Source organism: Amphiprion ocellaris, chromosome 19, assembly GCF_022539595.1.
Source record: "Amphiprion ocellaris isolate individual 3 ecotype Okinawa chromosome 19, ASM2253959v1, whole genome shotgun sequence".
In the NCBI taxonomy this organism is placed as follows: domain Eukaryota; kingdom Metazoa; phylum Chordata; class Actinopteri; family Pomacentridae; genus Amphiprion; species Amphiprion ocellaris.
In genome coordinates this window covers 19,121,226-19,146,615 of record NC_072784.1, presented here as the reverse complement: position 1 = coordinate 19,146,615, position 25,390 = coordinate 19,121,226, and the positions used below count along the sequence as shown (strand labels likewise).

Here is a 25,390-nt window from a genome sequence, read left to right as displayed (position 1 = left end):
ATTGGGGGGCAGTCTTACCCAGAGAGAGCAAGTTTGAGGATACTTTTACCAGAAGAGGGGAGGTTTGGGGGTAGTTTTCCTTCGTAAGGGTAGATTAAGGGGCAGTTTTACCTGGGTAGGACAGGGCCTGGATGGTGAATTAACCTCATAAATGTTGTAATTTTAATGATTTTCTCATAAATATGACTTCTTCCTGCAGGTTTCAGGGCTCTCAGGGTGAATCTCTGCCTGATGAATGTTACAATTCTGATGTTTTTCCTCTAAACTTGATGTCTTCCTGCAGGTTTTGGTTTAATTTCTCATATTTTCCTCTAAATTTAACTTCTTTCTGTAGGTTTCAGGGCTCTCGGGATGAATCTTTACCTGATGAATGTTATAATTCTGATTTTTTTCTTATAAATTTAACGTCTTTCTGCAGGTTTCAGAGCTCTAAGGATGAATCTCTTCCTGATAAATGTTATAATTCTGATATTTTATAAATTTAGCGTTTTTCTGCAAGTTTCAGGATGAATCTCTACCTGATAAATGTTATTATTTTGATGTTTTTCCTCTAAATTTAACGTCTTTCTGCAGGTTTCAGGGCTCTCGGAAAGGATCTCTACCTGATAAATATTACAATTTTGATGTTTTCTTCTAAATTTAGCATCTTCCTGCATATTTCAGAGCTCTCAGGATGAATCTCTGCCTGATAAATGTTATAATTCTGATGTTTTCCTCTAAATTTAGCATCTTCCTGCAGGTTTTGGTGTAATTTCTCAGTTTTTCCTCAAAATTTAATGTCTTCCTGCAGGTTTCAGAGTTCTCAGGGTCAATCTCTACCAGATAAATGTTGTAATTCTGATGTTTTCCTCTAAATTTAGCATCTTCCTGCAGGTTTTGGTGTAATTTCTCAGTTTTTCCTAAAAATTTAATGTCTTCCAGCAGGTTTCAGGGCTCTCAGGGTGAATCTCTACCAGATAAATGTTATAATTCTGATATTTTTCCTCTAAATTTAGCATCTTCTTCCAGGTTTCAGGGCTGTCAGGATGAATCTCTACCTGATAAATGTCATAATTCTGATGTTTTTCCTCTAAACTTGATGTCTTCCTGCAGGTTTTGGTGTAATTTCTCAATTTTTCCTCTAAATTTAGCATCTTTCTGCAGGTTTCAGGGCTCTCGGGATGAATTTCTACCTGATAAAAGTTGCTATTTTGATGTTTTTCCTCTAAATTTAGCATCTTCCTGCAGGTTTCAGGGCTCTCGGGATGAATCTCTACCTGATAAAAGTTGCTATTTTGATGTTTTTCCTCTAAATTTAGCATTTTCTTGCTGGTTTTGGTGTAATTTCTCAATTTTTCCTCTAAATTTAGCATCTTCCTGCAGGTTTCAGGGCTCTCGGGATGAATCTGCCTTATAAATGTTACAATTCAGATTTTTTTCCTCTAAATTTTGCATCTTCTTGCTGGTTTCAGGGCTCTCAGGATGAATCTCTGCCTGATAAAAGTTATTTTGATGTTTTTCCTCTAAATTTAGCATCTTCCTGCAGGTTTCAGGATGAATCTCTACCTGATAAATGTCATAATTCTGATGTTTTTCCTCTAAACTTGATGTCTTCCTGCAGGTTTTTTTGTAATTTCTCAATTTTTCCTCTAAATTTAGCATCTTTCTGCAGGTTTCAGGGCTCTCGGGATGAATCTCTACCTGATAAATGTCATAATTCTGATGTTTTTCTTATAAATTTAGCATCTTTCTACAGGTTTCAAATCTCTCAGGGTGAATCTCTACCTGATAAATGTTATAATTCTGATATTTTTCTCATGAATTTAACGTCTTTCATCATCTTTCAGGGCTCTCGGGATGAATCTCTGCACGATAAATGTTAAAATTCTGATATTTTTCCTCTAAATGTAGCATCTTCCTGCAGGTTTCAGGGCTCTTGGGACTAATCTCTGCCCGATAAATGTCATAAATCTTATGATTTTCCTCTAAATTTAGTATCTTTCTGCAGGTTTTGGTGTAATTTCTCAGTTTTTCCTCTAAATTTATCATCTTCCTGCAGGTTTCAGGGCTCTCGGGATGAATCTCTACCCGATAAAAGTTGTTATTTTCATGTTTTTCCTCTAAATTTAACGTCTTCCTGCAGGTTTCAGGGCTCTCGGGAAGAATCTCTGCCTGATAAATGTTATAATTCTGATGTTTTTCCTCTAAATTTAGCATCTTTCTGCTGGTTTTGGTGTAATTTCTCAGTTTTTCCTCTAAATTTAGCGTCTTTCTGCAGATTTCAGGGCTCTCAGGATGAATCTGCCTGATAAATGTTACAATTCTGATGTTTTCCTCTAAATTTAGCATCTTTCTGCAGGTTTCAAGGCTCTCAGGATGAATCTCTGCCTGATAAATGTTATAATTCTGATGTTTTTCCTCTAAACTTGATGTCTTCCTGCAGGTTTTGGTGTAATTTCTCAGTTTTTTCTCTAAATATAACGTCTTTCTGCAGGTTTCAGGGCTCTTGGGACTAATCTCTGCCCAATAAATGTCATAATTCTGATGATTTTCCTCTAAATTTAGCATCTTTCTGCAGGTTTTGGTGTAATTTCTCAGTTTTTCCTCTAAATTTATCATCTTCCTGCAGGTTTCAGGGCTCTCGGGATGAATCTCTACCCGATAAAAGTTGTTATTTTCATGTTTTTCCTCTAAATTTAACGTCTTCCTGCAGGTTTCAGGGCTCTCAGGGTGAATCTCTACATGATAAATGTTATAATTCTGATGTTTTTCTTATAAATTTAGCATCTTTCTGCAGGTTTTGGTGTAATTTCTCAGTTTTTTCTCTAAATTTAACATCTTTCTGCAGGTTTCAGGGCTCTCAGGATTAATGTCTGCCCGATAAATGTTATAATTCTGATATTTTTCCTCTAAATGGAGGATCTTCCTGCAGGTTTTGGTTTAATTTCTCAGTTTTTCCTCTAAATTTAATGTCTTTCTTCAGGTTTCAGGGCTCTCAGGGTGAATCTCTACCTGATAAATGTTATAATTCTGATGTTTTTCTTATAAATTTAGCATCTTCCTGCAGGTTTCAGGGCTCTCAGCGTGAATCTCTACCTGATAAATGTTATAATTCTGATATTTTTCTTATAAATTTAGCAACTTCCTGCAGGTTCCAGGGCTCTCAGGGTGAATCTCTGCCTCGTTAATGTTATAATTCTGATATTTTTCTTATAAATTTGACATCTTCCTGCAGGTTTTGGTCTAATTTTGATGTTTTCTCTCTAAATTTATCGTCTTTCTTCAGCTTTCAGGGCTCTCAGGGTGAACCTCTACCTGATAAATGTTATAATTCTGATGTTTTTCTTATAAATTTAGCATCTTTCTGCAGGTTTTGGTGTAATTTCTCAGTTTTTCCTCTAAATGTAACATCTTCCTGCAGGTTTCAGGGCTCTCAGGGCGAATCTCTACCTGATAAATGTTATAATTCTGATGTTTTTCCTCTCAACTTGATGTCTTCCTGCAGGTTTTGGTGTAATTTCTCAGTTTTTTCTCTAAATTTAACGTCTTTCTGCAGGTTTCAGGGCTCTTGGGACTAATCTCTGCCCAATAAATGTCATAATTCTGATGATTTTCCTCTAAATTTAGCATCTTTCTGCAGGTTTTGGTGTAATTTCTCAGTTTTTCCTCTAAATGTAACATCTTCCTGCAGGTTTCAGGGCTCTCAGGGCGAATCTCTACCTGATAAATGTTATAATTCTGATATTTTTCTTTTAAATTTAACGTCTTTCGGCAGGTTTCAGGGCTCTCAGGGTGAATCTCTACCTGATAAATGTTATAATTCTGATGTCTTTCCTCTAAACTTGATGTCTTCCTGCAGCTTTTGTTGTAATTTCTGTTTTTCCTCTAAATTTAACATCTTTCTTCAGGTTTCAGGGCTCTCGGGATGAATCTCTACCTGATAAATGTTATAATTCTGATATTTTTCTTATAAATTTAGCATCTTCCTGCAGGTTTCAGGGCTCTTGGGACTAATCTCTGCCCGATAAATGTCATAATTCTGATAATTTTCCTCTTAATTTAGCATCTTTCTGCAGGTTTCAGGGCTCTCAGGATGAATCTCTACCTGATAAATGTTATAATTCTGATATTTTTCCTCTAAATGTAGCATCTTCCTGCAGGTTTTGGTGTAATTTCTCAGTTTTTCCTCTAAATTTAATATCTTTCTGCAGGTTTTGGTGTAATTTCTCAGTTTTTCCTCTAAATTTAACATCTTTCTGCAGGTTTCAGGGCTCTCAGGGTGAATCTCTAACTGATAAAAGTAGTTATTTTGATGTTTTCCTCTAAATTTAGCATCTTCCTGCAGGTTTCAGGGTGAATCTCTACCTGATAAATGTTAGAATTCTGATATTTTTCTTATAAATTTGACATCTTCCTGCAGGTTTTGGTCTAATTTTGATGTTTTCTCTCTAAATTTAGCGCCTTTCTTCAGCTTTCAGGGCTCTCGGGGTGAATCTGCCTGATAAATGTTATAATTTTGATGTTTTCCTCTAAATTTAGCATCTTCCTGCAGGTTTCAGGGCTCTCAGGGTGAATCTCTACCTGATAAATGTTATAATTCTGATATTTTTCTGATAAATTTAACGTCTTTCTGCAGGTTTCAGGGCTCTCAGGGTGAATCTCTAACTGATAAAAGTAGTTATTTTGATGTTTTCCTCTAAATTTAGCATCTTTCTACAGGTTTCAAATCTCTCAGGGTGAATCTCTAGATAAGATAGATAAGATAGATAAAGTTCTTTATTTCTCCCCACTCCAGGGGAAATTTACATTGTTACAGCAGCTCTACCTGGTAAATGTTATAATTCTGATATTTTTCTCAGGAATTTAACATCTTTCTGCAGCTTTCAGGGCTCTCGGGATGAATCTGCCTGATAAATGTTATAATTCTGATGTTTTTCCTCTCAACTTGATGTCTTCCTGCAGGTTTTGGTGTAATTTCTCAGTTTTTTCTCTAAATTTATCATCTTCCTGCAGGTTTCAGGGCTCTCAGGATTAATCTCTGCCCGATAAATGTCATAATTCTGATATTTTTCCTCTAAATGTAGGATCTTCCTGCAGGTTTTGGTTTAATTTCTCAGTTTTTCCTCTAAATTTAATGTCTTCCTGCAGGTTTCAGGGCTCTCAGGGTGAACCTCTACCTGATAAATGTTATAATTCTGATATTTTTCCTCTAAATGTAGCATCTTCCTGCAGGTTTCAGGGCTCTTGGGAATAATCTCTGCCCGATAAATGTCATAATTCTGATGATTTTCCTCTAAATTTAGCATCTTTCTGCAGGTTTTGGTGTAATTTCTCAGTTTTTCCTCTAAATTTATCATCTTCCTGCAGGTTTCAGGGCTCTCGGGATGAATCTCTACCCGATAAAAGTTGTTATTTTCATGTTTTTCCTCTAAATTTAATGTCTTTCTGCAGGTTTCAGGGCTCTCGCGATGAATTTCTGCCCCATAAATGTGATAAATCTGATGTTTTTCCTTTAAATTTAGCATCTTCCTGCAGGTTTCAGGGCTCTCAGGGTGAATCTCTGCCTGATAAATGTTATAATTCTGATATTTTTCTTATAAATTTAGCATCTTTCTGCAGGTTTCAAATCTCTCAGGGTGAATCTCTACCTGATAAATGTTATAATTCTGATATTTTTCCTCTAAATGTAGCATCTTCCTGCAGGTTTCAGGGCTCTCAGGGTGAATCTCTAACTGATAAATGTAGTTATTTTGATGTTTTCCTCTAAAGTTAGCATCTTCCTGCAGGTTTCAGGGTGAATCTCTACCTGATAAATGTCATAATTCTGATGTTTTTCTTGTAAATTTAGCATCTTTCTGCAGGTTTCAAATCTCTCAGGGTGAATCTCTACCTGATAAATGTTATAATTCTGATATTTTTCCCCTAAATGTAGCATCTTCCTGCAGGTTTTGGTCTAATTTTGATGTTTTCTCTCTAAATTTAGCGCCTTTCTTCAGCTTTCAGGACTCTCGGGATGAATCTGCCTGATAAATGTTATAATTCAGATATTTTTCGTCTAAATTTAACTTCTTCCTGCAGCTTTCGGGCCACTCAGGATGAATCTCTGCCTGATAAATGTTATAATTCTGAAGTTTTTCCTCTAAACTTGATGTCTTCCTGCAGGTTTTGGTGTAATTTCTCAGTTTTTCCTCTAAATTTAATGTCTTTCTGCAGGTTTTGGTGTAATTTCTGAGTTTTTCCTCTAAATTTAACATCTTTCTGCAGGTTTCAGGGCTCTCAGGATGAATCTCTGCCCGATAAATATTACAATTCTGATGTTTTCCTCTAAATTTAGCATCTTCCTGCAGGTTTCAGGGCTCTCAGGATGAATCTCTACCTGATAAATGTTATAATTCTGATATTTTTCCTCTAAATGTAGCATCTTCCTGCAGGTTTCAGGGCTCTTGGGACTAATCTCTGCCCGATAAATGTCATAATTCTGATGATTTTCCTCTAAATTTATCATCTTCCTGCAGGTTTCAGGGCTCTCAGGGTGAATTTCTGCCCGATAAATGTTATAATTCTGATGTTTTTCCTCTCAACTTGATGTCTTCCTGCAGTTTTTGGTGTAATTTCTCAGTTTTTTCTCGAAATTTAACGTCTTTCTGCAGGTTTCAGGGCTCTCAGGGTGAATCTCTACCTGATAAATGTTATAATTCTGATATTTTTCTTATAAATGTAACATCTTTCTGCAGCGTTCGGGCCACTCAGGATGAATCTCTGCCTGATAAATGTTATAATTCCGTAGTTATTCCTCTAAACTTGATGTCTTCCTGCAGGTTTTGGTGTAATTTCTCAGTTTTTCCTCTAAATTTAATTTCTTTCTGCAGGTTTTGGTGTAATTTCTCAGTTTTTCCTCTAAATTTAGCATCTTTCTGCAGGTTTCAGGGCTCTCAGGATGAATCTCTGCCCGATAAATATTACAATTCTGATGTTTTCCTCTAAATTTAGCATCTTCCTGCAGGTTTCAGGGCTCTCAGGATGAATCTCTACCTGATAAATGTTATAATTCTGATATTTTTCCTCTAAATGTAGCATCTTCCTGCAGGATTCAGGGCTCGTGGGACTAATCTCTGCCCGATAAATGTCATAATTCTGATGATTTTCCTCTAAATTTATCATCTTCCTGCAGGTTTCAGGGCTCTCAGGGTGAATTTCTGCCCGATAAATGTTATAATTCTGATGTTTTTCTTATAAATTTAGCATCTTTCTGCAGGTTTTGGTGTAATTTCTCAGTTTTTCCTCTAAATGTAACGTCTTCCTGCAGATTTCAGGGCTCTCAGGGTGAATCTCTACCTGATAAATGTTATAATTCTGATGTTTTCCTCTAAATTTAGCAACTTCCTGCAGGTTTCAGGGCTCTCAGGGTGAATCTCTACCTGATAAATGTTATAATTCTGATATTTTTCTTATAAATTTAGCAACTTCCTGCAGGTTTCAGGGCTCTCAGGGTGAATCTCTACCTGATAAATGTTATAATTCTGATATTTTTCTTATAAATTTAGCAACTTCCTGCAGGTTCCAGGGCTCTCAGGGTGAATCTCTGCCTCGTTAATGTTATAATTCTGATATTTTTCTAATAAATTTGACATCTTCCTGCAGGTTTTGGTCTAATTTTGATGTTTTCTCTCTAAATTTAGCGTCTTTCTGCAGCTTTCAGGGCTCTCGGGATGAATCTGCCTCATAAATGTTACAATTCAGATTTTTTTCCTCTAAATTTAGCATCTTCCTGCAGGTTTCAGGGTGAATCTCTACCTGATAAATGTTATAATTCTGATATTTTTCTTATAAATGTAACATCTTTCTGCAGCGTTCGGGCCACTCAGGATGAATCTCTGCCTGATAAATGTTATAATTCTGATATTTTTCTTATAAATGTAACATCTTTCTGCAGCGTTCGGGCCACTCAGGATGAATCTCTGCCCGATAAATGTCATAATTCTGATATTTTTCCTCTAAATGTAGGATCTTCCTGCAGGTTTTGGTTTAATTTCTCAGTTTTTCCTCTAAATTTAATGTCTTTCTTCAGGTTTCAGGGCTCTCAGGGTGAATCTCTACCTGATAAATGTTATAATTCTGATGTTTTTCTTATAAATTTAGCATCTTCCTGCAGGTTCCAGGGCTCTCAGGGTGAATCTCTAACTGATAAAAGTAGTTATTTTGATGTTTTCCTCTAAATTTAGCATCTTCCTGCAGGTTTCAGGGTGAATCTCTACCTGATAAATGTTATAATTCTGATATTTTTCTTATAAATTTAACATCTTTCTGCAGCTTTCGGGCCACTCAGGATGAATCTCTGCCTGATAAATGTTATAATTCTAAAGTTTTTCCTCTCAACTTGATGTCTTCCTGCAGGTTTTGGTGTAATTTCTCAGTTTTTTCTCTAAATTTAGCATCTTCCTGCAGGTTTCAGGGCTCTCAGGGTGAACCTCTACCTGATAAATGTTATAATTCTGATATTTTTCCTCTAAATGTAGCATCTTCCTGCAGGTTTCAGGGCTCTTGGGAATAATCTCTGCCCGATAAATGTCATAATTCTGATGATTTTCCTCTAAATTTAGCATCTTTCTGCAGGTTTTGGTGTAATTTCTCAGTTTTTCCTCTAAATTTATCATCTTCCTGCAGGTTTCAGGGCTCTCGGGATGAATCTCTACCCGATAAAAGTTGTTATTTTCATGTTTTTCCTCTAAATTTAACGTCTTCCTGCAGGTTTCAGGGCTCTCAGGGTGAATCTTTACCTGATAAATGTTATAATTCTGATGTTTTCCTCTAAATTTAGCATCTTCCTGCAGGTTTCAGGGCTCTCAGGGTGAATCTCTACCTGATAAATGTTATAATTCTGATATTTTTCTTATAAATTTAGCATCTTCCTGCAGGTTCCAGGGCTCTCAGGGTGAATCTCTGCCTCGTTAATGTTATAATTCTGATATTTTTCTAATAAATTTGACATCTTCCTGCAGGTTTTGGTCTAATTTTGATGTTTTCTCTCTAAATTTTGCGTCTTTCTGCAGCTTTCAGGGCTCTCGGGATGAATCTGCCTTATAAATGTTACAATTCAGATTTTTTTCCTCTAAATTTAGCATCTTCCTGCAGGTTTCAGGGTGAATCTCTACCTGATAAATGTTATAATTCTGATATTTTTCTTATAAATGTAACATCTTTCTGCAGCGTTCGGGCCACTCAGGATGAATCTCTGCCTGATAAATGTTATAATTCTGAAGTTTTTCCTCTAAACTTGATGTCTTCCTGCAGGTTTTGGTGTAATTTCTCAGTTTTTCCTCTAAATTTAATGTCTTTCTGCAGGTTTTGGTGTAATTTCTCAGTTTTTCCTCTAAATTTAACATCTTTCTGCAGGTTTCAGGGCTCTCAGGATGAATCTCTGCCCGATAAATATTACAATTCTGATGTTTTCCTCTAAATTTAGCATCTTCCTGCAGGTTTCAGGGCTCTTGGGACAAATCTCTGCCCGATAAATGTCATAATTCTGATGATTTTCCTCTAAATTTAGCATCTTTCTGCAGGTTTTGGTGTAATTTCTCAGTTTTTCCTCTAAATTTATCATCTTCCTGCAGGTTTTGGTGTAATTTCTCAGTTTTTCCTCTAAATTTAACGCCTTTCTGCAGGTTTTGGTGTAATTTATCAGTTTTTCCTCTAAATTTTACATCTTTCTGCAGGTTTCAGGGCTCTCAGGATGAATCTCTGCCCGATAAATATTACAATTCTGATGTTTTCCTCTAAATTTAGCATCTTCCTGCAGGTTTCAGGGCTCTCAGGATGAATCTGCCTGATAAATGTGACAATTCTGATGTTTTCCTCTAAATTTAGCATCTTCCTGCAGGTTTCAGGGCTCTCAGGGTGAATCTCTACCTGATAAATGTTATAATTCTGATATTTTTCTTATAAATTTAGCATCTTCCTGCAGGTTCCAGGGCTCTCAGGGTGATTCTCTGCCTCGTTAATGTTATAATTCTGATATTTTTCTTATAAATTTGACATCTTCCCTCAGGTTTTGGTCTAATTTTGATGTTTTCTCTCTAAATTTAGCGTCTTTCTTCAGCTTTCAGGGCTCTCGGGATGAATGTGCCTTATAAATGTTATAATTCAGACTTTTTTTCCTCTAAATTTAGCATCTTCCTGCAGGTTTCAGGCCTCTCAGGGTGAATCTCTACCTGATAAATGTTATAATTCTGATATTTTTCTGACAAATTTAACGTCTTTCTGCAGGTTTCAGGGCTCTCAGGGTGAATCTCTAACTGATAAAAGTAGTTATTTTGATGTTTTCCTCTAAATTTAGCATCTTCCTGCAGGTTTCAGGGTGAATCTCTACCTGATAAATGTCGTAATTCTGATGTTTTTCTTATAAATTTAGCATCTTTCTACAGGTTTCAAATCTCTCAGGGTGAATCTCTACCTGATAAATGTTATAATTCTGATATTTTTCTTATAAATTTAATGTCGTTCTGCAGCTTTCAGGGCTCCCGGGATGAATCTCTACCTGATAAATGTTATAATTCTGATGTTTTTCCTCTAAACTTGATGTCTTCCTGCAGGTTTTGTTGTGATTTCTCAGTTTTTCCTCTAAATTTAATGTCTTTCTGCAGGTTTCATGGCTCTCAGGATTAATCTCTGCCCAATAAATGTTATAATTCTGATATTTTTCCTCTAAATGTAGGATCTTCCTGCAGGTTTTGGTTTAATTTCTCAGTTTTTCCTCTAAATTTAATGTCTTTCTTCATGTTTCAGGGCTCTCAGGGTGAACCTCTACCTGATAAATGTTATAATTCTGATATTTTTCCTCTAAATGTAGCATCTTCCTGCAGGTTTCAGGGCTCTTGGGACTAATCTCTGCCCGATAAATGTCATAATTCTGATGATTTTCCTCTAAATTTAGCATCTTTCTGCTGGTTTTGGTGTAATTTCTCAGTTTTTCCTCTAAATTTAGCATCTTTCTGCAGATTTCAGGGCTCTCAGGATGAATCTGCCTGATAAATGTTATAATTCTGATGTTTTCCTCTAAATTTAGCAACTTCCTGCAGGTTCCAGGGCTCTCAGGGTGAATCTCTGCCTCGTTAATGTTATAATTCTGATATTTTTCTCATAAATTTGACATCTTCCTGCAGGTTTTGGTCTAATTTTGATGTTTTCTCTCTAAATTTAGCGTCTTTCTTCAGCTTTCAGGGCTCTCGAGATGAATCTCTACCTGATAAAAGTTGTTATTTTGATGTTTTCCTCTAAATTTAGCATCTTCCTGCAGGTTTCAGGGTGAATCTCTACCTGATAAATGTCATAATTCTGATGTTTTTCTTATAAATTTAGCATCTTTCTACAGGTTTCAAATCTCTCAGGGTGAATCTCTACTTGATAAATGTTATAATTCTGATATTTTTCTTATAAATTTAACATCTTTCTGCAGCTTTCGGGCCACTCAGGATGAATCTCTGCCTGATAAATATTATAATTCTGATATTTTTCTTATAAATTTAGCATCTTTCTGCAGGTTTCAAATCTCTCAGGGTGAATCTCTGCCCAATAAATGTTAAAATTCTTATGTTTTTCCTCTAAATTTAGCATCTTTCTGCAGGTTTCAAATCTCTCGGGGTGAATCTCAACCTGATAAATATAATTCTGATATTTTTCTCATAAATTTAACATATTTCTGCAGGTTTCAGGGCTCGGGATGAATCTGCCTGATAAATGTTACAATTCTGATGTTTTCCTCTAAATTTAGCATCTTTCTGCAGGTTTCAGGATGAATCTCTACCTGATAAATTAGAGAATTATAGAAGGTCTGGTTAATTTCCTGAGGTGACTGAGTATATTTTCCTGAGGAATCCTGAATTGCTGTTATGAAGGATTTTTCTTTATTGCGCTGGAGTTGGTTCGCCAGAAATTTTCCTGATTTATTATTGTGTTCGAAATCATTATATCTTAGTTTTTGTAATAAAAACTCTGTTTTCTTGGATAGGATATTATCGAGGTTTAGTTTTGCATTTTGTAGTTCGGACCATAATTGATCACTTGGGTTTATTGCATAATTCTCTGTAAGTTGTTTAATTTTTTCTTCAATTTCTATCTCTGTAGATGTTTTTTTTTCTTGTATGAGGAGTACGATATTATTTTACCTCTGATTACGGCCTTTCCAGTTTCCCAAAGCATCTACTGAAGGGTTTAAAACTACGTTGAAGTCACCACCGATAATAGAAGTTGAGTTAGCAGATAAGTCTGCTAAGTGAGAGAAAACAGTGTGAAAGAAGGCTGGATCGTCATTATTCGGAGCATAGAGGTTTGCAATAGAATATAATTTATTACAGATTGTTGCCTGGATAATAATATATCTGCCCTCTGAGTCCGTTACTGTACTGTTTAAAGTGAATGGAATTCTCTTATGGACTAGAATGGAGACCCCTCTTTGTCTGCTGTTATAACAAGATGAAAAGATAATACTATAATTCGAGTCTGATAAACATTTTTCTTCCGACTGTAGTAAATGCGTCTCTTGGAGGAGCAAAATATCTGCTTTTAATTTAGAGACATAGTCCATGATTTTAACTCTTTTTGTTTGTGAGCATATGCCATGAACATTCCAGGCTACGATATTAAACTTGAACATAGAGAAGATGTTCTGTCACTGAGTATGTAGTAATGTAATAAAACATCTGTGTGTGTCCTTGTGAGCTGTCTGTTGCTGTCTGTGAGCTGTGAGTGTTGGAGAGAGATGTATACAGCAGGTCAGGATCTATATTTACATTATATAATAGCACATCATTGCCTGAAAAACTATCAACAAACACATTATAAAACATACAAGCACAATAAACATGGGGGGTACATAGAGTGTGAGTGAGAGTGTGGGGGGTGAGTGTGTGAGAGGGGGAGAGAGCTAAAGGGAGACATACAGAGAGGGAGAGAGAGAAAAGTAGAAGGAGGAGGGGGTTCTCCAGTGGGGAGTGTAGATTAGGAGAGTGAGACATTTACACCTGTCAGATTTTTTTTTTTTTTTTTGATAACACTTTCTAGAATAAATAACTAAGTGATATATTAAACGTTTAACCCAGTTGTTTTTTTTTGTTTGTTTTTTTTTAGAAGAGCCAGGGGGTATCATTTCAAAGCACATTAACCACTGACAATATTTTTTTTTAAAAAGGAAGTAACGGGATCCGACCTGGTCAAAACAAACAATATATTTGTGTGATTTGTGTCTTCCCAAACACCCTGGCTGGTTTAGAAATGGCAGAAGATACTTTTAATGATGTCGCAGAGGAAGACTAGAGTGAATTGTGGTGTTTGACAGTATTTGATTTAATGACGTTCCTAATCCACCTTAGAGTACATGTAGGCTAAATATACAAATATGGCAGCACAATATCTTCAGAGTCCAACAGGAATATCTGTAGCTGTAACGTTCAAATGTGACTGTAGTCACTTCAATACATGCAATAGGTGCTCATGGCTCCCTGATAGGGCGAATAAACCATTGTTTGTTTTGACCAGATCAAATCCCTATACTTCCCTTCCCTTTTTTTTTTTTTTTTTTTTTTTTTTTTTAAATTAAATATTGTCAGTGGTTAACGTGCTCTGAATGACGGTTAGGACGTGGATGACTGAACGAGTTTTTACTGTTTTCTGAGTGACTAGTTTAAACAACGTGGTCTCAGTTTGTTCCGATGTATTTTAGCAAATCAAACTGATGTGCTGCGTGTTGTTCTGATGGGAGGCTGTCAGTTCATTCTGACATTCAGCTATGAATCAACACAGCAGATGGTGATCCATGCTGTGGAAGTCTCACATCTCCTGATTTAATGGAGCTGCTTTGCACTTTTTACACTGTTTATTCACCAACACTTTATTTAATAAAAGTCCCATCTAGTTTTTATGAGGAATGTGATGTTTTAATTTCTCTGTGAATAACTGCAGTCTAATGTAACAGTTGGAGTTGTAACATCTATCCTAATATTGATCATGAAGTATTGATCAGAATACTTATGGTTAGCAGTCATCCCTGAAGTTTTACATTAAAATCTTTACTTGTGTTGTGAACTTTGGTAAGAAACGTTAGCATTGTCATGGATATGTGAGTGTTGATTTGATGAACTTCATTTCCTAAAACATCCAGAATTGGAGCTCATATCTTTGGCAGCTGTAAAGTTTCTGCTCCTTCAAAGTTCACAACACAATGAATGAATTCCTAAAACACTCTCAGTGCTGGAGAGTGTTTGTGATGCTGAAGCAGTGATCAGTTTTTCAGTTTCTTCTCTGGAGATGCACAATGAGGGACGTCTGCAGAGACTGAGAAAGAGTCTCACCACATCCTGACACGAGGAAAAAGACTTTATTGAAGACTACAATGAGAAAAACTATCAGATAGCAGACGGCTGCATTCAAGGTGAGCTCTGAACATTTGATCTGGAACAGGAATTCAATAACAGCAGCATGAGCTTCATTTCAGTCTGTAGCTGCTGAATTCATGGATGAATCATCTGGCACTAGAGAAGAAGACCATCAAACATCCACGTCAGCTGATGGAGGTCCAAGAGTCTCACCAAACAACCTACAGAGTGAAGACCTCGAATCTGATTGGACGGCCTCCTATTCAGCCACATGTGTGAACAAATGCCTCTAAGTTGATTTGTTTTCTAAAATAAATCTAGTTTGAGTCCTAATCTATGCCTGTGTGTTTGCTTCTTTACACTGCTGTTGACAGTTTAGGCTGTTGGATTGTTCCAGATAAGACAAGTACAAGATTCTTCAGAGCCGTTCTACCACGAGCCTGACAGGAAGAACTCCAACAGCTACTGAATGTTCCTGTGGTCCCCTTAAGGCTACAGGAGGAGCCCTACGAGGACGAGCCGGTCCACCTGATGGTGGCCAGTCGCTGTGGTTCAAAGCCAACACCGACTACGTGGACTTCTACTGGACCACACGGAGGCCTTCAAACCAGACCAACAAGTTCACCGACTCTCCGACTCGTGGGTCTGAGGACGCCGCCGAGCCTCGACCCAGCCGGCCTCCTGTCTGTGGGTGTTTGAGTGCTGAGAGGTTTGTGGATGCATGTGAACGTGTCTGTGTTGAAACAGCAGCTTTTGACTCACTAACGCCGGGAAAAACCAAGAGCTCCTTTATTTGTGACTTCCACTAAAAAAAATGATGAAAATAAGTTTGCCAGGGTTCTGACTGATGACAGATTATTAAATAATGAAAATAATCGTTCAAATATTCCTTTAAACAATCCTTTTAGGTCTGCATTTCCTTTACACTGACTTCTTGGTATATGTACAAGTATTTTGGGTGGAATATACCATTAAGCCCAATGTTCAAGGGTTCTTCTGGGAATATACCATTAAACCAACCTTTTAGGTAAATGTTCCAGGATGTTGGGTAGAATATACCATCAGATCAACCTTTTAGGTCTACATTGGAAGATTTTAGAGTAGAATATTACTCCAAACCATCCTTTAGGTCTACATTTAAGGTGGAATACTCCTTTACACCAAGATTTTTTTCGTCTACACTGGAAGATTTTAGGTGCAATATTCCTTTGAACGAACTTTTTAAGTTCATGTTCAAGGATGTTGGGTGGAATATACCATCAGACCAACCTCCAAGGTCTACAGTAGTGAGTTTTAGGTGGAATATACCATTAAACTCACCTTTTAGGTCTACATGGGAGGATTTTAGGTGGAATTTTCTTCCAAACCGTCTTTTAGTCTACATTTAAGGATGTTTAGGATGGTATATTCTTTCGAAACAACTTCTCAGGTCTACATTTCAGGTGGAATATTCCTCCATACTGACTTTTTTGGTCTACACTGAAGGATTTTTTCTAAACCACCTTTTCAGGTCTATATTTTAGTTTTTAGGTGGAATATTCCTTTTAACCAGCCCCTCAGGTCTCTTCGAGGATTTTGGAAGGAATTCTCGGTTAAACCAACATTTTAGGTGCATGTCCAAGGATTTTTGGTGGAATGCTCCTTTAAGGTGGTTGTTTGAGGACCTTGTAGGTGGAATACTTCCTGAAACCAACCTTTTAGGTCAACATTCAAAGATTTAAGGTGGTATATTCCTTTAAACCAACCTAAATTTCATGTTTTGATCATTATCAAGCGAGAAACCTCAATCCAGACTCCTCATAATCACGTTTGAGATTTATGCTGCTGTTATTTGTTTAGTCCAGACTAAATGACAGAAATCCACAACTGTAATTTTATTTCAGGACTCGGTTATTAAATGTCAAAACAATCCATGTGACTCTAAAAACTCAACAGCTCTACAAACTCTAAGATTAAACTCTCCACAAGGATCCAAAATAAGTTGGACTTCTACATGAGAGCTTTAATTATTCTTCATCTACTTCCTGAAAAGTTTGGTCAATAAAAAAGACAAAAACTAATATTTTCAGCTGAACTAAAGATAGACTTTGTGATTTTTCTGCTCACATGTTGTGTTGTTGTAAACTTACTCTTTCAAATAAATACCCACCTAACCCCCTGGAAACCAGCGTTTGTCCTGTTTTTGTGTTGCTCCTCGGCAACCCTAGACAGCCGGGTCATAATGTTTTTTGAACAACACACCATACTATGACGTTTTTACAATGATGGTTCTACTATGAAGCCAGTTTGACATGTTCAGGCGTTCTTTGTGTGAAAACTCAGAGATTTCAGGTATCAGAAGGTGGTTTTCAACTTTCTTTGTTAACTTTCTGCCTCAACTTTAAACTAAATTTCCTTCACTAACCCAGCCCTCTGGACTTCCAGTAAGCTGTGTTCCTATTGGCTGTCCAGGTGGCTGCTTGGTGTTATCAGGAACACCTGAGCAGCTCAGTGTCTTCCTGCTTTATGTGGCTGCAGCCAAACATTTCCTCTGCGTCTGTTCACCACTGAACCTGGTTTGGCTCCATTGCTTTAGTTCGTTCTTTAGGCGTTGGCTTGCAGCTTCCAGCAGTAAAATCGTCTTTAATGTGTTTCTTGGTGTGTTTTAGGGCTTTGTACTGGATAGTTGTCTTGGTAAATGTGGTTCTTTAGCCACAGTTAGCACATGGTGCTAATGTATGCAGTGATTAGTGGATTTGGTACAGCTGAGTTGTGTCTTTATCTTGGCTGTAGTGAGTCTTTCGAGGTTTTGGGTCAAACACATTCTGTATTCTTGTTTGAGAACCAACGTTGGTTGTCCAGAAGGTAAGAGTTCCTCTCCTGATTCTCTGTTCTCAGAGGTTCTCTGGTAGGCTGCAGGAGACTTTAGCGTTTGGGTTGTGCTAGTTTGGTTTTTGTATGGTTTCATTTGGACGACTATCTTGAGGCCCCTCCATGTGGTTTAGTGAGGTTTTCTGCAACAGTTCTACAAAGCAACCTGCAGCAGAAGAGACTTTGAGAGTTTTTAGGAAGTTCTGGAGACCAGACTTTAGAGCAGCAGAAACATTTGTCAGCAGTTTGAGCAGGAGAAGGTGAGCTTCAGAGTAGAAATGAGATGGAAACCTTCTTGACCCGTGTGGTGAGGTCCTGTACCAAGAGTTTGAGCAGGTTGTGAAGAGTCTGTAGTTCTTTGGTCTGAAAGCACAAGAAGAGTCGACTCATTAAAGGAGAAAACAGGAGATATTGTTGGTTCTTCTGTTGCTCTGCAGTTTCCAGTTTCCTTAGACTAAATATCAAGTTTATATTTTAAATGATTTCCCATGTGAGCCCAAGAAGACTTCAATAAACTCCCTCCATCCCCTGGACACAACATATTTTATTACCATGTTCAATCATTTTTTTGAAATGTTTTTGAGTTTTAATCATAGTTTTAGCATAGTTTTTTCTCTTTGCTTGTTCAGTTTTGTCATCTGTGTAAAAGGTGCTAAACAAATAAAGCTCAATTGATAAACTGAATAATTGACTAACTCATGATTGTGACAACAGAAGTATTTTCATTGTGATTTAAGGGTTTGTTTCATTTTTAAGGTTGGGGTTAAAATCTTGACAGAAAAAAAAGATTAAAGAAATAAATTACATTTAAAAAAGCAAATCAAAGGAAAAAAACATTTAATAAAACTTTTAAAAAGAAAAACAATAAATACAATTATATTAAGCAGACAAAATATTTCATTAGATAATTAAACAGAAAATACAAAACATGTAATTATGAAATTAAACACAAATTTTTAAACAAAAACATTAAAGATGAAATATTTTAGATGATTAATAATTTAAAAAATACAATTGAACGAGAAGAATATTAAACATTTAAAAAATACAAAACATTTAATTACATTATTAAACCTTTAAAAAGACAAAACATTTAATAAAAAAATTAAATGTTTTATTACAAAATTAAATCTTAAAGTCAATAAAACTTTAAATAGTAATTAAACAGAAAATACAATGAAGCGTTTAAAAATAAAATTAAACATTAAAAGGTGGTAAAACATTTAAAAAAAAACCTTAAAGATTTAATCGAAAAAATTAACACAGAAAGAAAAGGAAATTTTTCAAACAAGCCGATAAAACATTTGAAAAAACAACAAACATTAAAAAGACAAAACATTTGGAAATCAAATCAGACATTAGAAAGGAATAAAAGGTGAGAAAATAGCAAAACTAAACATTTAAGAAGAATCAAACTAAAGACAAAACATTTGAAAAGACACCAGCTAAACTTTAGAAGATCAAATTAAACAGAAGAAACAATAAAATGATCAAAAGAGCAAAAACAGATAAAAGTCAAAGTGTTTTCTAGTCTGAAATGAAAACATCAAGTTGTTTCTTCAAACATTTCCTCTTTCTATGTTCTTGGTTTGATTGTGGACAGATTTACTAAGGACTCATTTCAGAAAACTGCTTTCCAGATAAAGTCTACTAGTAGTTGAAGGCATTTATCAAACTAATGTTACCTTCTGATCTCCACAATCTTTACTGTTCAGTGAAGAGAATCAAAGTTTGTTCAGGATTTCTAAAAAACCCACAGGTGAAGGTCTGAGAAGAACTCAGATGGATGGTCTAAATGTGAAATCAAGACTCATGGTCACAAGTTTTAAGGCTTCTGTTAACCACAAAGTTCAAACTAACAGAGAAGTACTGAAAAACTTCTAAAATTTCAGTCCTCAGACTGTCTGAAGGTTCAAACTAACAGAGAAGTACTGAGAAACTTTTAAGATTTCAGTCCTTGGCCTGTCTAAAGGTTCAAACTAACAGAGAAGTACTGAGAAACTTGTAAGATTTCAGTCCTCAGACTGTCTGAAGGTTCAAACTAACAGAGAACTACTCAAGAACTTTGAAGATTTCAGTCCTTGGACTGTCTGGAAGTTAAATCTAACAGAGAACTACTCAGGAACTTCGAAGATTTCAGTCCTCAGACTGTCTGAAGGTTCAAACTAACAGAGAACTACTGTGGGACTTAGAAAATTTCAGTCCTCAGACTGTCTGAAGGTTCAAACTAACAGAGAAGTACTCAGGAACTTGGAAGATATCAGTCCTTGGGCTGTCTGAAGGTTCAAACTAACAGAGAACTACTGTGGGACTTAGAAAATTTCAGCCCTCAGACTGTGTGAAAGCTCAGGTCCTGAGGACTCGGGAGGTGTGGAGGCTTTGGAAAGTCTTGGAACTGAGGGTTCAACCCTCCAGCACAAAGGCTGAAGTCCAACCTCCTGAGAAAAACGGTCGAGTCGAGACTCAAGTTAAAAAAAAACTCGAAAATGACAAAAAATAGATGATAAATGCGCAAAAAAAAGAAGAATTAGTATCTGAGCGAGTAGCTCAGGAGGATAAGAAGAGGACTACCAAGTGGAAGGTCGCAGGTTCAAGACCCACCACTGGCCTTTTCTTTCTTTGTCTTTGTCAGGATTCTGATAAAAGTTTAAGAAGGGTCTGGTCTTGAACCAGCGACCTGCAGCTCCACAGGCAAATCCTTAACTCACTGAGCTACAGATCAGATAAAAAGAAATAAATTCGTCGTCCCTTTGGCATCGTAGTTTCTGAAGTGACCACATGGGTGGAGCCAAGGCGGAGTCTGGGTGGAGTCAGGGCGGGGAGTAGGCGGGGAGGTGGGTGGCGGCCTCCCCCCTCTACTCCCCCACCTCCCCACCACCACCCACCACACCTTCCCCCGCCCGACGAGTTTTTCGAGTCTCGAGTTCTTCGAGTCTCCACGGGTTTTCCCGAGTTTCTGGAGTTTCCATGAGGTCGGAGGCAGAACAAGTTGTCATGAAGAGGTGTTGAAGTCGGCCAGGATGGAGTGACTTTTTACAGCGACTAGAAGGAAGACCACTAGAAGAGCAGGTTTTTAACCACCATCCATAAAATCCATGGAGTCGGCTCCAGAGAAATGAAAGAAGGTCAACTTTTATCAACCTCCATCCAGATGTTCAACTTGATATCTTTACTTTGACATTTTTAGCACCACAAACCTTTAGTATCACACTTTATTATCATTTATTAGGACTTTCATGGAATCCACCAGCAGATTTAGTTTTTGTTGACAAACTTTATTCTTGTCATCGTGAGACTGCAGTATTTAAAACTGTTCCTTCTATTTGACCTCATGTTTATTAGTTTTAGTGGAGAAAGTTATTTTAGTTGTCGATTAGTCTCTTAAAAACCAAATAATAAATTGGATTAGTCAAGAGGTTTAAATTTCTTACTTTGTCATATTGACAAAAAATATAAAAATAAAGCGTCTTGAGACAATTTGACCTGTAATTGGCGTTATATAAATAAAATTGAATTCAAATTGTATGTATCTTGTAATGTTGGAGTAATTCAGCCATATATGTTGGAAAACACATTTTCTTTGACCATTAATCTGTTGTTTTCTCCAGTAATTCATTTCTTGTTTTGGTTTATAAAATGTCAAACCAAAATATAGTCAGTTTACTGTCATAAAAACCAAAAAGATTTACATTCATGATGCAGGAATCAGGCAGTTTTTCACTTTTTATCTTAGTTTAGTCAGAAAGATAGTTGATAATGTGTGAATTTTTGCAGCTTGTGAGCCATAAAAGGTTTTAATCTTTGGGGCCGAGTGTCAAAAAGCATTTAGAAACCAACATCAACAAAACACTCAGCAAAGATTTGAACATCATTAAAGGGAAATCCAACTTTTACATGACGATGTCTAATTAAAGGACATTTATTTCCAATGTAAATGTGTGATATTCATCCTCTGGAGCTTTCTCTTCACATTGTCTTCCACCTGGACTGGTTTGGTCGGGAGCATGTGCAACAAACATTTGAAAAACTGCACTTTAACACCAATGAATGACACTGAAGTTTAATCTCTACATAAATAAGACTGAGTCTGGATGTGCTGCTCTGTCATTAACTCCTAAGTTTAGGGAAAGTTCAAACAAAAGAGGACAGTTCAGATAAGACTTGACAATGAGCTTATTTTGAACAAACACCTCAGACTTTCTGAGCTTCAGCACCTACAGCAAGATATTTTAACAACAAGCAACTCAAGAGATCCAGACTCAGTCTCATTAAAACAGACTCTAATTCAGTGTCATCCATCCATATTAAAGTGCAGTTACCCAAAATGTTTGCTGCATGAGCTCCAACAAAACCTGTCCAGGTAGAAGGCCACTTTGACAAACAGGAAGTGGATGATTCCAAGCAGATTTATAGAAGGGGGAAACGGACTGTACTAAGTGTGGTCGAGTATAGAGGGGTTTTTTGTGGGTTTTTAAGGCTGATAATGATTATTATTGAGACATTTGGAGTCGATATTCATTTGCAGAAAATGAAAGTATTTAAAATTTTGGAGTTAAACTTAGAAGAACACAAATTCTAATAGAAAACTTTGTTGATACGTTTTTGTTTTGTTTACAGATGTTAAGTTAAAGGAGTTTTATTTGTGACGTATAACCAATCAAATCACTCCAGAAGACAGAGCGACCACAGGTAGATTAAGGTTCAGAGCCAAAGTAGCGCCATTTTTAAATGTATTTATTACCGTAAATCAGTAAAAAATAAAATACTGATAATCAGTAAATCAGTCAGTCCACAATTACTACAATTCTACAATGTATGTCTCTTTCCTTTGACTTATTTGTACAATATACAATGTATATTATGCTGTTTTTTCATACCAAAGGCTACACTATGATGTTTTCTAACAGACATACTATGTTACTCTGTTCTGGCCCTGGGCTGCTGCACTCCTCCTCTGTTGTTTTCTGGATTGTACTCAGCTGCATGCCTTCATCCACCCGGCCTCCGTTGACTCGTCCCGCCCGCCGTCTCTGGAGCTGAAGCTGGATTGGAACAGACCAAAGTACAGTCCAATCACGATGCCGGCTGCCTCTCAAAAGGCTCCTTCATCTGGCAGGTGGCGGCACTTCTTCTGAGGGGAAGCTGAGCTGGCCCGGCAGAACTTTGGAGATGTGTTCCAGTGGTTGGTGGATGTGTGGGGAGATAGAGGGGGACCTTTGAATAGTTCAGAAAGGAAAACAGGGAACCCATTGGTAGTTTTAGTTTAGGATGCTACTGAGGTGTGTTTTTGGGTTTTAAGAGGTGAACAGGAAGAGTTTTTTTTTCGTATTGATTATCTTTTACTTTGTTCCTGGTTGGAATGCCCATCAATGTCAACGTGAAGTTCACTTTTAGTTCTGTTTATTTTTATTCTACTAACATTCATTTGCTTTTAACCCCCTCACATGTTGTGCTGTTGTAAACTTACTCTTTCAAATAAATACTTGTCTAACCCTCTGGAAGCCAGCATTTGACTGTTTTTGTGTTGCTCCTCACCTACTTCAGACAGCCAGGACATAACAACGTTTTGTGGACCAAAGGCTATACTATGATGTTTTTAGAGCGACATGCTATATGATGACATTTTTAGAGTGACATGCTACACTATGATGTTTTTTGGACCAAAGGCTATACTATGATGTTTTTAGAGTGACATGCTATACTGTGACGTTTTTTGGACCAAAGGCCATACTATGACGTTTTTAGAGTGTCATGCTATACTATGACGTTTTTTGAGCCACATGCTATACTATGACGTTTTAAGAGTGACATGCTATACTATGATGTTCTTTGGACGACATGCTATGACGTTTTTTACCACAGACCTGACCGTGAACACCGTTGACACCCACCTGAGGGAGACGCTGCCTAAGATCTCAGGGCTGCTTGGTCGTGGTCTTTCTGGTCCTGCTCCAAAACACCTTCATCAACTATGTCTTCTTTTGAAGAGGCTCTCAGTTGCTGCAATCTCTGACCTTCAGGAGGGACTGCTACTTTCACTCTGTAACGAGACGGTGGTTATTTTAAAGACCCAGCTCCTGGCGGCTTTGAGTGAAAGTTTAACACCCATCAAAACAGAACTACAGACAGTTAAATCTGAGCTGTCGGTCAGTATTTCAAACATCAAGTCCGACCCGGCTGCCCTAAAGCACGCTGTGGGTGAAAAACTTCACTCTCCACATCACCGATGACATCGTCACACTCCAAAGCAGAGCACCTGTCTGCTGAACTTTTAAAAGTGGACTATAAATGTGAAGAATGTGAGCAGCAGCAGACTGTGAGCAGCGGAACAGATGTGATCAGAAAGAAGTCATTTTCTTTTTTCTATTCTTTCTGGTTGACTTGATGCTGTCAGATGCAGATGTTGGAGCTGATTCTGATCTTTCAAGATAAAAAGCTGCTTTTCCTTCACAGACTTTTCAGGAAATTATTCTCTCAGGTTTTCTCTGCTATTTATATTTTTATTATCTGTGATTATTTCATTATTGTAAAAATAAAGTTTGAGGCATAAAGACCCATTTAGTTATTTTAATCCTGAAATTTTTGATATAGCAGAACTAAACTCCTTCTTGTACTTCTGATACTCGAACTAAACATATCTTCAACACGGATCATCTGCTTTTAATGAATCAGCAGCAACATCACAACAACAAATGAGACGATTTTCAACAAATTAATGAAACTGATGTCATTTAAATCTATCAGTCTGTTTTAGTGTCAAATTAAAGCTGATTACTGACAACTAGAACATTAACGTTACTGTTTTAATCACATTTAAGTTTCCTGAACGTTACACTAATGTCAACCAGCCACAGTTTTATGAACTTAATGAACCACATTACAGGAACACAACACACTTCAGCTGTTTACATGAAACTCAACACATTAGCTTGATGCTACGTTAGCTTTAATCAGGCTACGCTATGAGCAGCTAGCTCGGTTAGCATCGCTAACATTAAAGCTAATATTTACTATGCTAACTTTCTTCTCTGGTCAACACACACTGAAACAAACTCCACCAACATCTGGAGTGCATGGCACACATTATATCTGACACTAAAGCTGCATATAAAGTACATTAAAAGCGGCACCGATACGAAAATAAACATTTACTTACCGAACTATTAGAGTCCTTTCAGTGTCTGCTGGTAGAATCAGTCAAAGGTAGAAAACTGGTTAAAACAAGCCAACGGGCAGGAAAACTGTCTGTGGAAAATGTTGTGCTGCTCCACCGATAAATAAACCAACAGTTATTATATCAGAATTAATCCAGACGAGGAGAGCAGAGTCTCTGCTGCCTCCTCCATAGGACCTGTCAATCATTCCAGATCGGACTGTCAATCGAGTAACCCCGCCCCCTGGCTTCGCAACACTTTAACGCTCTATAAAAAAAAATCAATATTGATTTATTTTAGGATCGGCCACCTGATCTCTCATTTTGACCATGAAAACTCACGAAAAAAATGTATGTACAGTCTATGCACCGTACTCTGTTTGGCTCCACACTTGCTGATGACCACTTCCGGTTGCAGAAAATGAAAAAACGGACCTTTTTTCGTTTGTCTCTTACTGATTTTACTTTCTTGTTATTCTAAATATAAAACGAAAATCAAAGCATTTTTTGGAAAAAAAAAATCGTATATCCCTTTTTGATCATGAAAAGGAAAAACGCCTTGTATCTCAGTTTTAATTTTTGTATTTTAAAACAAAAATCAAATAACCACTCGTTTTTTGTTTTTCAATACCCGCTTCAGAACGGAAAATCCAATTACCAGATCCGTACACGGACCCAAGACGTACATGTTGAGAACCAGTGACGTAGCAAGCCTGCACTCATTAATCTGGAACATGGAAAGAAAGCGGAATGACCTCACTCTGTCTTAAGCAAGGCCTCACATGCTATAGTACTTTTACTCAGAAATGACCTGAAAATCGTGCAATGATCAATATCAAAAGATTTATAGCCTGGGTTAAGCCCGCAATGTTTTAAAATCCTAAGAACGAGGTATACTGACTTATGCTTTGAGCAGAACTTCATGCTGTATTAGGGAGCAGATATAACTACACTTTTGCCTAATGTTCTCTAAATGTTTAGTTATGAATTTCTTCAGTGGTTGCCTCTGTGTTTGTGAATTTTTTAGCTGTTGTAAGTGCAA

General features: G+C 36.9%; 1 long non-coding RNA gene across 1 annotated transcript; it reads right to left on the bottom strand.

Annotated features, from left to right (window-relative positions):
* Positions 1-15,723: 15,723 nt before the first annotated feature.
* On the bottom strand, positions 15,724-24,032 carry LOC129347552 (uncharacterized). The gene is made up of 3 exons (XR_008599696.1): positions 23,087-24,032; positions 22,109-22,409; positions 15,724-17,558 (listed from the first exon to the last, which is right to left on the bottom strand). It is a non-coding gene; the product is annotated as an uncharacterized LOC129347552 (long non-coding RNA).
* Positions 24,033-25,390: the final 1,358 nt, after the last annotated feature.